The 15392-nt window shown below is 45.6% G+C and overlaps 1 pseudogene; it reads right to left on the reverse strand.

Annotated features, from left to right (window-relative positions):
• Positions 1-14967: 14967 nt before the first annotated feature.
• On the reverse strand, positions 14968-15131 carry LOC132207899 (U2 spliceosomal RNA; annotated as a pseudogene).
• Between the last annotated feature and the right edge of the window lie 261 nt (positions 15132-15392).

Genomic DNA, 15392 nt, shown 5'->3' on the forward strand with positions numbered 1-15392 from the left:
ACAAAAGAATAGATAACTGGAGACTGTTATATATCAAGACGTAACAAAACCGAAACACAGCAGAGGGGCATCATGTGCAGAAGGTTGGGAGAATGCAAGGCCGAATCAGACAGTGTCCTGAGTGCCATAAACTGATCTTTCCTGCTGGTCCAGAGATTACGATTCAGTGCCTTCACTGTCGTAGCCTGTTCATGGTTATCATTTAAAGTAATAAATCTGAAATACTGACTGATCTTGAGAAGCAGAATTATGTCATTGATCAGTCAAAATCAATTCACTCCATGTTACAGTTCCACATCAGCAATGCCAGCTGAAACTGCCTGGCGTGCAATCAGTTTAAAACAAGAATAGAGGGGAGTTCAGGAAAAGTGAAGGGCAATGATAGTTTGTGAGAGTTGGCTGGAGGCCAAGTGGAGTCAGGTTCAATGTGGGTGCTGAAGACCAGTCTTCACTGTTACCGTGTTATACAGACCACATTGGATCAATCACACAAGGATCCTCCTTTGTGTGTTGTCCTTTGCACATCACAACTCGGGTCAGTGCCTCGAGGGGCTCGGATACTTTTAATGTGGCAACTAACTCAGGTCAGTTTTGCACAAACTAAGCTGTGTCGGGACACTATTTAAACGGACCACCACTCATTGCAATGACCCAGAACTATGCAGAAAGAGGAAGAACACCAATACAAAATCTTCGCTTTGAATGGATATCCCTGCAATTTCATCCGCAGGTGCTGACTAAACAGCAACACGAAGAGGACACATTATGCCCTAACACACTGGACACACTGCCATACATCAAGAACATATCAGAACTGACAACTCCTATGACCACTAGGAGTTACGGTAGCACACAAGCCCAAAGCCATGCTACGACAAACATTCTCAAGGATTAAAGACCCCATACCCACGACATGCAGAACTGACATTGTTTACAAAATACCGCGCAACGATTACCACGAACATTATATCAGACAGACAGGAAGGAAACTAGCCATCAGTGTACATGAACATCAGCCGGCAGCAAAATGACATGACAAACTTTCCCTAATATCAGTACACCCGGATAATGAAGGCCATCAGTTTAACTGGGACAACATAACCATAGTATTGCAAACCAAACACAGACACACATGGGAATTCCTAGAGGCATGGTTCTCAATCCATAATGCAGTCAGCAAACATATAGAATTGGACCCCATATGCAACCCATACAGAACAGAATGCACAATGACAGAAGTCGCCGGAACGGACCAGGCAGTATAAATTCCAAGTGGAGGAGGACAACATCACTTCATCGGAAGTCTCACCCATGACGTTACCTCGCATGGTGACGAAAAGTCTAAACGAAAACAAGCTCACAACTTTACTTGTTAACTTTACTGTTTTATGTGTGGCTCAAAGTCAGTCTTTGTGATATTATACACACACTGTTCTACCTGCTTATCCCGCTGTACACAAGGTTTCCCAACAAAAGGCAGCTTTATGTGGAACATAAGCAGTTTCTCCTGACAATGGGCACCGTTGCCATGAGCTGGGATATGAAATAGACTGTGAGCTGAAGTAGCCCCACACTCATGTTACTCATTTACCTTTCACTTTCAATTTTCAATTTCCAACACCCAGCGATCCATTCACTTCAGCTGCTGGGAACCTGACAAGAACAGCGTTGGGCAGACATTCCTCTTCGGGAGATTCTGTCAGTTTGCAAGGGTAGAAAAGCTGTCAACTTTACTCGAGTGAGACAGGATACAATATTCCAATCCAAATTCCGACGCAGTATCAATGACACCACTGGCTCCACATGTCTTGCTGCAGCTTTCATCCCGTAGATTGTGATGTAATCAGGGATACTGGCAGAAAAACCATTTGCAAGGTGAATATCCAATAAAATAATCACCGTCACTGCTGCACTTCAATGTTCTCCCCTTTGTGAAGCAGTGAATGTCACTGGCAAACGAAACACATTAGCCCTCACATGCCTGCTTCACTATCCCCTCACCTGTTTGCCACCTGTTTCTCTGCTGGAACTTGCCATTGTTTTATTCACAGTCATTGCAAAATTCTGCCTCACATATCTTTTTTTATTACATAATCTCCTCGCAACTTAAAAACATCCCCCCAGTCTTGAAATCTCCCACCCTTGGGAAATGATGACCATAATTCATACTATCTACATGTCTCATTATTTTATGAACTTCTAACAGGCCGCCTCTCAACCTCTTAAGCACCAGCGAGAAAAGTCAAAGTCTATCCAACCTTTCTTTATAAATCAAACCTTCCATACCAGGCAATATCCTGGTAAACCTCTTCTTAACACTCGCCAGCTTCATAATATGCCTCCTGTAATTGTGCGACAGAAACCGCGCACTGTATTCCAGAAGAGGTCTCATCAACATCCTGTGCAACCTCAATATGACTTCCCAACTCCTAAACTGAAACGATCGAGCAATGAAGGCTGGCGTGCCAAAAGCATGTTTAACGACTGTCTAAATGTGATGTAAACTTCAAATAATCATATACCTGGATCCCCTAGGTCCATGAGTAGACACCTTAACAGTGAGACAAAGTCTGTGGGAGGATGGGGAATAGTTTTGAATTTCTTTGACCTCACATCTAAAGAAATTATTTGTACACATGCAGCCGAATAAGATCAACAATTCATTCTTCGTGAAGAACTATAAATGAACCTGAACATTTTTCCATTAAAAAGTTAGACCCTCTCGAGTCAGAAGAAAGACGTCGCTGTTCTGTTTCTGAGCTTATGTTATCCAACGAGTTCTGTACCATGTCATTCATTCACCATATCCTGATACATGAACTTTGGATCACTCTCCAAAGGTATCAGTAACTATTGCCAATCCTCAGTTACATCTGGATAATTTGATGTTTGACCTTTCTGAACCAGTGCAGGTCGTGTGGTGAAGTCGCACTTGCAATGATATTAGGTAAGGAGTTCCCAAATGATCATGAAGAATTAGTGATGTTTTCCAAAAGGACAATTTAAATGTTTTCACATTTTTGATTCAATTCAATGATCTGACATATTACACAAGGTTGTCATAAAACAATATTTGATACCAGGCACTTATTAGGACAAGTGACCCAAAACTGGCCAAAGAAGTAGGTTTCAAGGAATATCCTGAACAAACAAAGGGCTTTGAATCCAGGGATGTTTAGGGAATAAATTCAAGAGCTTATGGCCTTGGAAGCTGAAAACATGAAAAAGGTGGGAGAGTTAAAACCAGAAATCTACTGGCGGTTGGAAGTCAGGGAGAACAAATGTCTTGAAGGAAAAACCAAAAGAACAGTAGATGCTTGAAAGTAGTAACACAAGCAGAAATTGATGAAAAACTCAGCTTATCTGGCAGTGCTTATGGAGAAAGAGCAGCATTATTGTTTTATGACCAGTAACCCTTCTTCAGATATACCTCAGAGGGTTTTGCAGCTGGAGGGACTATCAAACGAAGGAGATATAATGACAAAATTTCTAAATAAGGATATGAATTTCAATACCTTGGTGCTTTGCCACCCAGAAAATGTGCATGTTAATGAGCACAGGATGGCAAAACTCGAAGATGCTGAAATGGGTGAGAGTAAACACATGGGCAGCAGATTTTTGGATCATCTCAAGATTTCAGGGAAGTAGTATTAAGAAGCCGGCCAGGAGTGTGTTTGGGGAGTTAAGTCGAGAGGTAACAAAGGAATGGATGAGAGTTTCAGCAGCAAATGAACTAAGATGCTGTTGAGGTTGAAATTGTATGTGGCCTTTGTGATAATGGGCGGGGTGTGAGTAATGTGGTTGGAAGCTCACCTTGGGGTGAAATATTGCACCATGACTGTGAGCAGTGTGTTACCAGCCAGTTACCAGGGGCAGGGATGGAGTCAGTGGTGACGGAGTGGAGTTTGGCTGCCAGCCTGGATTGATATTTAGCATTTTCTATTTAAATGTGATCTATACCCCTTTTCAAACAGGAACAGACTTGGCAGCAGAACTAATTTGTGAACCAACTGTCGGCTTTATTGAGACAAAGTGTGGAGTTTATCTGTTATGAAGTAAACTACAGTGACAAACTCAGACAGCTATTTCCAGGTCCACTGTACCAGGTGTGGCTTCCTCTACATTGGGGAAACCAAGCGGAGGCTTGGAGACCGCTTTGCAGAACACCTCCGTTCAGTTCGCAACAAACAACTGCACCTCCCAGTTGCAAACCATTTCCACTCCCCCTCCCATTCTTTAGATGACATGTCCATCATGGGCCTCCTGCAGTGCCACAATGATGCCACCCGAAGGTTGCAGGAACAGCAACTCATATTCCGCCTGGGAACCCTGCAGCCTAATGGTATCAATGTGGACTTCACCAGCTTCAAAATCTGCCGTTCCCCCACCGCATCCCAAAACCAGCCCAGTTCGTCCCCTCCCCCCACTGCACCACACAACCAGCCCAGCTCTTCCCCCCCACCCACTGCATCCCAAAACCAGTCCAACCTGTCTCTGCCTCCCTAACCGGTTCTTCCTCTCAGCCATCCCTTCCTCCCACCCCAAGCCGCACCCCCATCTACCTACTAACCTCATCCCACCTCCTTGACCTGTCCGTCTTCCCTGGACTGACCTATCCCCTCCCTACCTCCCCACCTATACTCCCTCCACCTATCTTCTTTACTCTCCATCTTCGGTCCGCCTCCCCCTCTCTCCCTATTTATTCCAGTTCCCTCTACCCATCCCCCTCTCTGATGAAGGGTCTAGGCCCGAAACGTCAGCTTTTGTGCTCCTGAGATGCTGCTTGGCCTGCTGTGTTCATCCAGCCTCACATTTTATTATCTCTATTTACAGTTGAATGTGGATTATACTGCTTATGCCAATAACTAGGCAGTAGAGCAGTGATACAACTTATTGGAGTTTTTGCAGCCTCGGCCTTCAAACTTTTTCTTCTGTCATGGACTTTTATCTTCTGATTCTCGTTGCTTTCCATTACACAGACCTTTCTTGAGAATCTCTTTTCTGCTTGTTCTTTTTTGATTAACCTCCCTCTCTGCCCAATCACAGTTCATATGAACAACACTCACCTCACTTAACCACGTGGTGTTCTTCATATTCATAATTATTCTCTTTACATCTTACCTGAGGACTGCTATACCTGTATTTATCACCCTTATTTCACTGCTATTTCTCTATTCGCTGCCAGAGCGGTATCAAGAGCTATCTTTAGCTTTGAGCTGCAGGAAGCCTTTTCAATCGCGACTTATTAAAAATAAACAAAAGAACTGGGATGTTATAAATCAGGAACAAAAACAAAGTTGCTGGAAAAGCTCAGCAGGTCTGGCAGCATCTGTGAAGGTAAAAAGACAGAGTTAACGTTTCGGGTGCAGTGCCCCTCCCTCAGAGCGACTTATTAAAACCCCAGGATCGCGAATGTAACAATCTTTCTCATCCAGTTCTCAGTCTCATTTGTCTCAAAATGCAACATTGTGATGACCATCATTAGCTTCTCACAATGACAACATGAAGCACTGCGCATGCTCCAGATCACAATGGCATCTGGGTGATTGATGTCAGCGAGGGGCCAATAGGGCTGCCGTGCATGACTGGCGGATGTCGCTGCCATTCTAACCAATCAGAATGAGGAGGGGGGGGCGGGATCGGTGAAAACCACATGATCATTCACGAGAGCAGCGCAGAGTTGCTCAGATAATTTGAACCGCAGATGCTGGAGAATCCGAGATAACATGGTGTAGAGCTGGATGAACACAGCAGGTCAAGCAGCATCAGAGGAGCAGGAAAGCTGACGTTTTGGGCCTAGATCCTTCGCTGAGTCCAAGATTTGTGCAATTGAGGTAAGAGCAGGACACAGTAAAGAAAGCAAATCGGCAGAAAGCGGGAGGGAAGTGATATTCGTATGGGTTTGGAAGTTGTACAAAGACTTAGTGCACGTTGGAAAACACACACATTTAAAACTCCCAGACTCATGTTTGCAGAAAACAAATCAATGCCTCAGATGGCGATAGGCCCGTGTGACCGTCACCATCTTTATTGGGGGCAATGATCCGCGGGGCGTATGTGCGGCAGCTTTGAAACTTTAAAAGGGCCGAGGTGAAGCTGGGCGCATGCGCGGCCGCCTCTGGCTGAAAGTGAGAGAACAAGGTGTGGGGCTGGAGGAACACAGCAGGACAGGCAGCATCAGAGGGGCAGGAAAGCTGGCATTTTCGGGCCTAGACCCTTCAGAAATGGGGAAGGGGCAGGGGATACTGAAATAAACAGGGAGACAGGTGGAGAGGAGACAGACAAGTTAAAGAGGTGGGGATGGAGCAGGTAAAGGTGAATGTAGGTGGGGATAGGTCAGTCTCGGGAGGAGGGGATAGGTGAGAGGAAGAACATGTTAGGGAGGCGGGGATGAGCAGTTGTTTATTGCGAACTGAGCGTAGATATTCTGTAAAGTGATCCCTAAGCCTCTGCTTGGTTTCCCTGATGTAGAGGAGGCCACAACGGGTACAGCAGATGCAGTACAGCACATTAGCACCTGCATTCCCCACACAGATGGCCTAAAAGCCCTATACTATTTCCTGTCCTGCAGGTCTGACTAGTTCCCCTCCACTGACCCCCTTATGCGCTTAGGTGAACTCATCCTCACCCTCAACAATTTCTCTATCAACTCCTCCCACCTCCTACAGACAAAGAGGGTGGCCATGGGTATCCGCATGGGCCCAAGCTATGCCTGCCTCTTTGTCGGAACAATCCCTCTTCCGTACATACACTGGCCCTGAACCCCACCTCTTCTTCCGGTACATGGATGACTGTATTGGCGCTGCCTCGTACTCCCATGAGGAGCTCGAACAGTTCATCCACTTCACCAACACCTACCACCCCAACATTAAGCTCACCTGGGCATCTCAACATCTTTCTCACCTTCCTGGACCTCTGTTTCCATCTTGGGCAACCGTCTGGAAACCAATATCCATTTCATGCCCACCGACTCTCTCAGCTACCTAGAATACACCTCCTCCCACCCACCGCCCTAAAAAAATGCCATCTACTATTCCCAATTCATTCACTTCTGCCGAATCTGCTCCCAGGATTCCACTCCCGTACATCTGATGTCCTTCCTTTTCAAGGACCGCAACGCTGCCCTCCTCCCCCCCGCAGTGATCGAGAATGCCCTTGACCGTGTCTCCCGCATTTTTCCACAACTCCTCCCTCGCGCACCGTCCCTGCAATAACAACCGAAAAAGAATCTCCCTCATCCTCACGTACCACCCCACCAATCACCGGATCCAACGCATCATCCTCTGACATTTCCGCAATCAGGAATCCGACCCCAACACCAAAGACATTTTCCCCTCCCCACCCTTGCCTGTTTTCCGGAGGGACCACTCTATCCGTGACTCCTGTGGCTCCACACTCCCCTCCAGCCCCACCACACCTGGCACTCTTCCCTGCAACCGCAGAAAGTGCTACACTTGCCCCCACACCACCTCCCTCACCCCCATCCCAGGCCCTAAGAAAACTTTCTACATCAAGCAGATGTTCACCTGCACATCTGCTAATGTGGTATACTGCATCCCCTGTACCCGTTGTGGCCTCCTCTACATTGGGGAAACCAAGCGGAGGCTTGGGGACTGCTTTGCAGAACACCTACACTCGGTTCACAATAAACAACTGCACCTCCCAGTCGTGAACCATTTCAACTCCCCGTCCCATTCCTCAGACGAAATGCCCACCCTGGGCCACCTGCAGTGCCACAACGATGCCACCCAAGGGTTGCAGAAACAGCAACTCGTATTCTGCCTGGCAACCCTGCAGCCCAATGGTGTCAATGTGGATTTCACAAGCTTCAAAATCTTCCCTCCCCCAACTGCATCCCAAAACTTGCCCAGGTTGTCCCTGCCTCTCTAACCTGTTCTTCCTTTCTCCTATCCCCTCCTCCCACCTCAAGCTGCACCCCCATTTACTGCCTACTAACCTCATCCCACCCCCCTGACCTGTCTGTCCTCCCTAAACTGACCTATCACCTCACTACCTCCCCACCTATACTCACCTTTACCTGCTCCATGCTGGCATCTTTGACTTGTCCGTCTCCTCTCCACATATCTTCTCTCTCCATCTTCGATCTGTCTCCCTATTTAGTTCACAACCCAATTATCTCAGGATTTTGAACGTTGAAGAAGAAAGCAGCACTCACACTTTGGACAAATGCAAATGGTTTGTGTGTAAAAGAGTCTGAAGATTCATCTGAAATGTTCTAACACCATCGCAGTGACACTTGGGAGACACTGTGGAAATGGGCAGATTGCAAGAAGGAATTTCTTCATCCATCCCAGCTGGAAACTGACCACCAGAGTCACACTGGAGAGAAACCATTCACCCGCTCTGATTGTGGTATGGGATTCACTCAGTCATCTAACCTGTTTAAACACCAGGGAGTTCACACTGGAGAGAAACCATTCACTTGCTTGGAATGTGGGAAAGCATTCACTCAGACAACTCACCTACTGATACACCAGCAAATTCGCACTGGAGAGAGACCATTGGCCTGTTCTGTGTGTGGGAAAGTTTTTCTGACTCGAATTCCCCTCTGACACACCAGCGATTTCACTCTGGGGAGAGACCATTCGTGAGCTCTGAGTGTGGGAAAGCATTCACTCAGTCATCCAAACTGTCACAAAGAACCACAGTTAAAGGATTTTGCTATCACGCTCACGATCAAATGAACCATAGTTTTTGGCTGTTTGTACTGATGTTACTAATCTCTGCTCAATTAAAGGTGCTGATGTTGTGAATAAAATGTTAATAACAGTTGTATATTTGTCAGGTGGAGCTTGGAAATAGTCACGTCACGACACATTCACACTGACTAAAGACTATCCACCAGCACAGTGTGTGAAAAGGGATTTCCTGGTTCATCAGGACTGGTTAACTAGCAGCAAATTTGAGTAACTTTTTTAAAATTCTGCTGTTAGCTGTTTCCAAACCAGGTATTTTTGGGCTTGTTTCTGGAGATCGTAGAATCCCTCCAGAGTGGAAGCAGATGACTTGGCCCATCAAGTCCACACTGAACCTATGAAAAGTGTCTTACCCAGACCCTGTCTGCGCTGGTTTCCTCCCACAGTCCATAAATGTGCAAATTAGGTCGATTGACGATGCTAAATTACCCTTAGTGTCTTGTGTGCAAAATGCAAGGACAGTGTGAGACTGGATGGGATGCTCTTTGGAGGATTTGTATGGACTCAATGGACTGAATGGCCATCTTCCACACTGTAGGAATCCTATGATGATCTTGATGGCCCTTTATTTATTAGTTATGTCTGCACACCTTTTACAATTACGGATCCTATTGCTCTCCACAGACACGTTTCGACTTTTAATAGGTATTTGTTGATTTGTAAACAATCGTAATGTTTCCTTTTGATTTTTGCCCACAAAATGAAAGTTTTAAGTCTAAACAAAAGATTGGGAGGAGTCCAGTACTATATCCCCGATTGCATTTTCCCAATCGGCTATGAAACCTGGTGTCCATTGTGACTCTGTTCGCGGGGGGCGGGGAATGCAGTCTCTTCAGATCTTTACCTGATGTCCATGGCAGTGATGGATTTCATGATGAATACGTATGCGCTAGATATCATACAATGTCTTGGTTTATTTTCTATTTAGTCTGCTGTACTTTACTCCACAGAGACCGAGATAATGGTCTGGGGACCTAGGTTTGAATCCCACCATTCCAGATGGTGGAATTTGAGTTTGAAAAAAAAATCTGGAAATAAGAATCTAATGATGACCGTGAATCCGTTGTCATTGTTGGAAAAACCTATGTCCATTAGGGAAGGAAACTGCCATTCTTATCCAGTAATATCAAGATCCCATGAATGATTTTTTTAAAAATCTCCCACAAATACATTTATCTCTGTCTTAATTTATTTGACAACCGACAGTTCAAACTGGTTGATGGCTACTTTCACTTTTGATCAAGTTGTGGCCATTTCATGGTTGAAACAAAAAAAAGAGCATGAATAACCACAGTTGCTCTCGTAGGAACAATGCATGCTCTGCCATGTTTGAAAAAAAAGCCTCATCTCACTTATGAGCCAGATATCAAAGCTGACCAGATCCTGATGCTGTGGACCGTGAAAGTGAAATTCTTCACCGTCTTATCCACTTGTGTTGCTATTTCAGGGAGCTATGAAACTCCCAATCTCCTGAACACCTTTGAGAATTTCATCAAACTGACCCCCAATGGCAAGAATGGACAGGGTCAGCTTGGATTGATGATCATAATTCAGGCTCAACCAATCTCCTGGAGCATTTTGAGAATGCAATTAGTAGTGAGTGTGGCCACCTCTCTGTACTATGGTGATACAGATCCTCTGATCGTGCTTGCCCCACATGGCTGATATTGAGTAATTTCTTGGACATGCTGTGTCAGGATCTCCTGACTTAATCCTGTCTCCCTTGCCCTGACTGAGAACTTTCCCTGAGACTTTGTGACGCGACTATTTGGTCGAAACATATGTTTGTTGCCACAGCTGCTGACAAATCCTTGACTGACTGCTGGTAATAACAGTGCTAAGCTGCCTGGCTTATGCCTGTGATAAACAACCAGGCAAGACAGGAGTACTGTGAAACATTAAGTTCTAGTTGAGACATCAAAGTGCAAAAATGCCAGAGAAAGGCAGAGATATTGTGGCAGAACATGTCTCAGGTGCTGAAAAGCTTGCAGAGTTCTTTCAGAAAGCATGTACTTTGCAGACAGGCAATTCTGCATCTTGATGTAGCATTTTTATCTAACTTCTGGCTCATTTTGCTACATTTGCAAATATCTCATGAGTTAGACATGAGTTGGGAAGCATGGACTGGGAGCAGTTGTTCCACGGTAAGGGAACTATAGACATGTGGAGACTGTTTAAGGAACAGTTGTTGGGAGTGATGAGTAAATATGTCCCTCTGAGACAGGCAAGAAGGGGTAAGATAAAGGAACCTTGGATGACGAGAGCGGTGGAGCTTCTTGTGAAAAGGAAGAAGGTAGCTTACATAAGGTGGAGGAAGCTAGGGTCAAGTTCAGCTAGAGAGGATTACATGCAGGCAAGGAAGGAGCTCAAAAATGGTCTGAGGAGAGCCAGGAGGGGGCACGAGAAAGGCTTGGCGGAAGGAATCCGGGAAAACACAAAGGCATTTTACACTTACGTGAGGAATAAGAGAATGATCAAAGAAAGAGTAGGGCCGATCAGGGATAGCATAGGGAACTATGATAACATAGGGAACATCCTTCAATTCCCTCGTCCAAGTCATTAATAAAAATTACAAACAGTAGAGGCCCAAGGACAGAGCCCTGTGGAACTCCACTCACCACTGACTTCCAGGCAGAATATTTTCCTTCTACTACCACTCGCTGTCTTCTGTTGGCCAGCCAATTCTGTATCCAAGCAGCTAAGTTCCCCTGTATCCCATTCCTCCTGACCTTCTGAATGAGCCTACCATGGGGAACCTTATCAAATGCCTTACTGAAGTCCATATACACCACATCCACAGCTCGACCCTCATCAACCTTTCTAGTCACATCCTCAAAAAACTCGATAAGGTTTGTAAGGCATGACCTACCCCTCACAAAGCCGTGTTGACTGTATTTGATCAAGCCATGCTCTTCCAGATGGTCATAAATCCTATCCCTCAGAATCCTTTCTAACACCTTGCAGATGACAGACGTGAGACTTACCGGTCTATAATTGCCGGGGATTTCCCTATTTCCTTTCTTGAAGAGAGGAATTACATTTGCCTCTCTCCAGTCCTCAGGTACGACTCCAGTGGAGAGCGAGGATGCAAAGATCTTCGCAAGTGGCGAAGCAATTGCATTTCTCGCTTCCCAAAGCAGCCGAGGACAAATCTGATCCGGGCCTGGCGACTTGTCAATCTTAATGTTTGACAAAATTTTCAGCACATCAGCTTCCTCTATCTCTATCCATTCCAGCATGCACACCTGCTCTTCAAAGGTTTCATTCACTACAAAGTTGGTTTCTTTCGTAAAGACAGAAGCAAAAAACTCATTTAGGGCTTCCCCTACCTCCTCAGACTCCACACACAAGTTCCCTATGCTATCCCTGATCGGCCCTACTCTTTCTTTGATCATTCTCTTATTCCTCACGTAAGTGTAAAATGCCTTTGTGTTTTCCCGGATTCCTTCTGCCAAGCCTTTCTCGTGCCCCCTCCTGGCTCTCCTCAGACCATTTTTCAGCTTCTTCCTTGCCTGCATGTAATCCTCTCTAGCTGAACTTGACCCTAGCTTCCTCCACCTTATGTAAGCTACCTTCTTCCTTTTCACTAGAAGCTCCACCGCTCTCGTCATCCAAGGTTCCTTAATCTTACCCCTTCTTGCCTGTCTCAGAGGGACATATTTACTCATCACTCCCAACAACTGTTCCTTAACCGTCTCCACATGTCTATAGTTCCCTTACCATGGAACAACTGCTCCCAGTCCATGCTTCCTAACTCATGTCTAATCGCATCATAGTTTCCTCTTCCCCAATTAAATATCCTCCCATTCTGCCTAATCCTCTCCTTCTCCATAGCTATGTAGAATGTGAGGCAGTTATGGTCACTATCACCAAAATGCTCTCCCACCACAAGATCCGACACCTGCCCCGGCTCGTTTCCGAGCACCAAGTCTAGAATGGCCTCTCCCCTCGTCGGCCTGTCAACGTACTGCGTTAGGAAACCCTCCTGAACACACCTTACAAAAACAGCTCCATTCAAATCTTCTGCTCGAAGGAGGTTCCAATCAATATTAGGAAAGTTAAAGTCACCCATTACAACAACCCTACTGCGTGCACACTTTTCCAAAATCTGTCGACCTATGCTTTCTTCAATCTCCCTGCTGCTATTGGGGGGCCTGTAGTAAACCCCTAACGAGGTGACTACTCCCTTGCTGTTCCTAATTTCCACCCATACTGACTCAGTAGGCAGATCTTCCTCGACAAAGGAAGCTTCTGTAGCTGTGATACCCTCTCTGATTAGTAGTGCTACACCCCCTCCTCTTTTCCCCCCTCCCTATTCTTTTTAAATGTTCTAAACCCTGGAAGATCCAGCAACCATTCCTGCCCATGAGAAACCCATGTCTCTGTTATGGCCACAACATCATAGCACCAGGTACCAGGGTCAGCAAGTTTGCAGATGACACAACGGTCGGAGGTGTCGTTGACAGTGTAGAGGGCTGTTGTAGGCTGCAGCGGGACATTGACAGGATGCAGAGATGGGCTGAGAGGTGGCAGATGGAGTTCAACCTGGATAAATGCGAGGTGATGCATTTTGGGAGGTCAAATTTGAAAGGATAGGATTCTTGGCAGTGTGGAGGAACAGAGGGATCTTGGTGTGCAGATACATAGATCCCTTAAAATGGCCACCCAAGTGGACAGGGTTGTTAAGAAAGCATATGGTGTTTTGGCTTTCATGAACAGGGGGATTGAGTTTAAGAGTCGTGAGATCTTGTTGCAGCTCTATAAAACTTTGGTTAGACCGCACTTGGAATACTGCGTCCAGTTCTGGGCGCCCGATTATAGGAAAGATGTGGATGCTTTGGAGAGGGTTCAGAGGAGGTTTACCAGGATTCTGCCTGGACTGGAGGGCTTATCTTATGAAGAGAGGTTGACTGAGCTCGGTCTCTTTTCATTGGAGAAAAGGAGGAGGAGAGGGGACCTAATTGAGGTATACAAGATAATGAGAGGCATAGATAGAGTTGATAGCCAGAGACTATTTCCCAGTGCAGAAATGGCTAGCATGAGGGGTCATAGTTTTAAGCTGGTTGGTGGAAAGTATAGAGGGGATGTCAGAGGCAGGTTCTTTACGCAGAGAGTTGTGAGAGCATGGAATGCGTTGCCAGCAGCAGTTGTGGAAGCAAGGTCATTGGGGTCATTTAAGAGACTGCTGGACATGCATATGGTCACAGAAATTTGAGGGTGCATACATGAGGATCAATGGTCGGCACAACATTGTGGGCTGAAGGGCCTGTTCTGTGCTGTACTGTTCTATGTTCTATGTTCTATGTTCTATCTCCTGGTCTGGCTAATGTGAGAATTGGCTTGGTCATTTGCAGTTGTATCCCATGTTCGTGAATTGGTAATCTGATTAAACTCACAGGCCTTGACTTGAGAAAAATAAAGCACATATTTGATTGGTTGCTGTTGCACTCAAATGAAAAACGTGCAGTGTATATGCCATATCTTTTCCTAGCTCACAGTGTTTCCAAAATCTCTAGTTCAATACATCCCAAGTCGTCACCATCAAAGTCAAAACTAGTGAATACTTCGATCGCTTCATCTTTTGTTTTTTTTTTCTGAAATGCTATTTGTAATGAGGTAGTATTGGCAGGCAATTTTCTTTTACTTCTGTTGCCATGTGTGAATATTCAGGGATGGTGTTGGTGGGAAGATGCGACATGCACCACAGATGAGGCACGAACATTAGAACAAGTGCTGAGCATGCAGAAAAGGAGAGATTAACGGTTACCTTGGAAAAAGCATATTTGGAGAAAGTTGGGTGAGAGTGCTGAGAGAAAGCACTTTGGCGGCATGGTGGCTCAGTATTTAGCACTGCGGCCTCACAGCACCAGGACACGTGTTTGATTCCAGCCTTTGGTGACTGCCTGTGTGGAGTTTGCACATTCTCTCTGTGTCTGTGTGGGTTTCCTCAGAGTGCTCTCACAGTCCAAAGATGTGCAGGCTAGGTGATTAGCCATGTTAAATTGCCTGTTGTGTTAAGGGAGAGTTTGATTAGGTGGGGTGTAGGTCTGGCTGGGATACTCTGAGGTTTGATGTGGACTTGTTGGGCTAAGGGCTGTTATGGTTCCAGAGTGCTGATCTGCTGGAGATTACAAGGTCCAGAGCTGGATGAACACAGCAGGCCAAACAGCAAAGGAGCAGGAAGTCCGATGCCTCAGGCCTAGACACCCTTCTTCAGTTTTTGATAAGGCTGTTTTTAAAATTGGTTTAACGAGACTGCACCATTCCTAGGAACACTGCAATACCAGGATGATGCATGGAGAGGACAGAGCAAGCTGCTGTTCTTAAAAATCGGTTTAATATAGGGTCCTTAAGTAAAGAACATATCAGATATTAAAAGCTGATAAGAACATTTTTTTTAATTTGAAAAAATATACTTTATTCATAAGATGTATAAAAAAACACATTCATACACCTACCCAGTCATGCAAGCTGCTCTGGGTTACCCAGGGCATACGTACACCAACTAAAGGGAAAAAAAAAACAAAACATCGAAGAAAAAAATCAAAGCAAAGAAAATACACCGGCAGTCTTCACCCCGCACAGTCCCTGTTGGCCCCCTGACCAGTTGGGGAAGGCGCCAGCTGGACCCAGTTACCAGATAGGGCCCTTTTTTTCTATTCTGGATGAGGGGTT

Source organism: Stegostoma tigrinum, unplaced genomic scaffold, assembly GCF_030684315.1.
Source record: "Stegostoma tigrinum isolate sSteTig4 unplaced genomic scaffold, sSteTig4.hap1 scaffold_200, whole genome shotgun sequence".
Taxonomy (NCBI): Eukaryota; Metazoa; Chordata; class Chondrichthyes; order Orectolobiformes; family Stegostomatidae; genus Stegostoma; species Stegostoma tigrinum.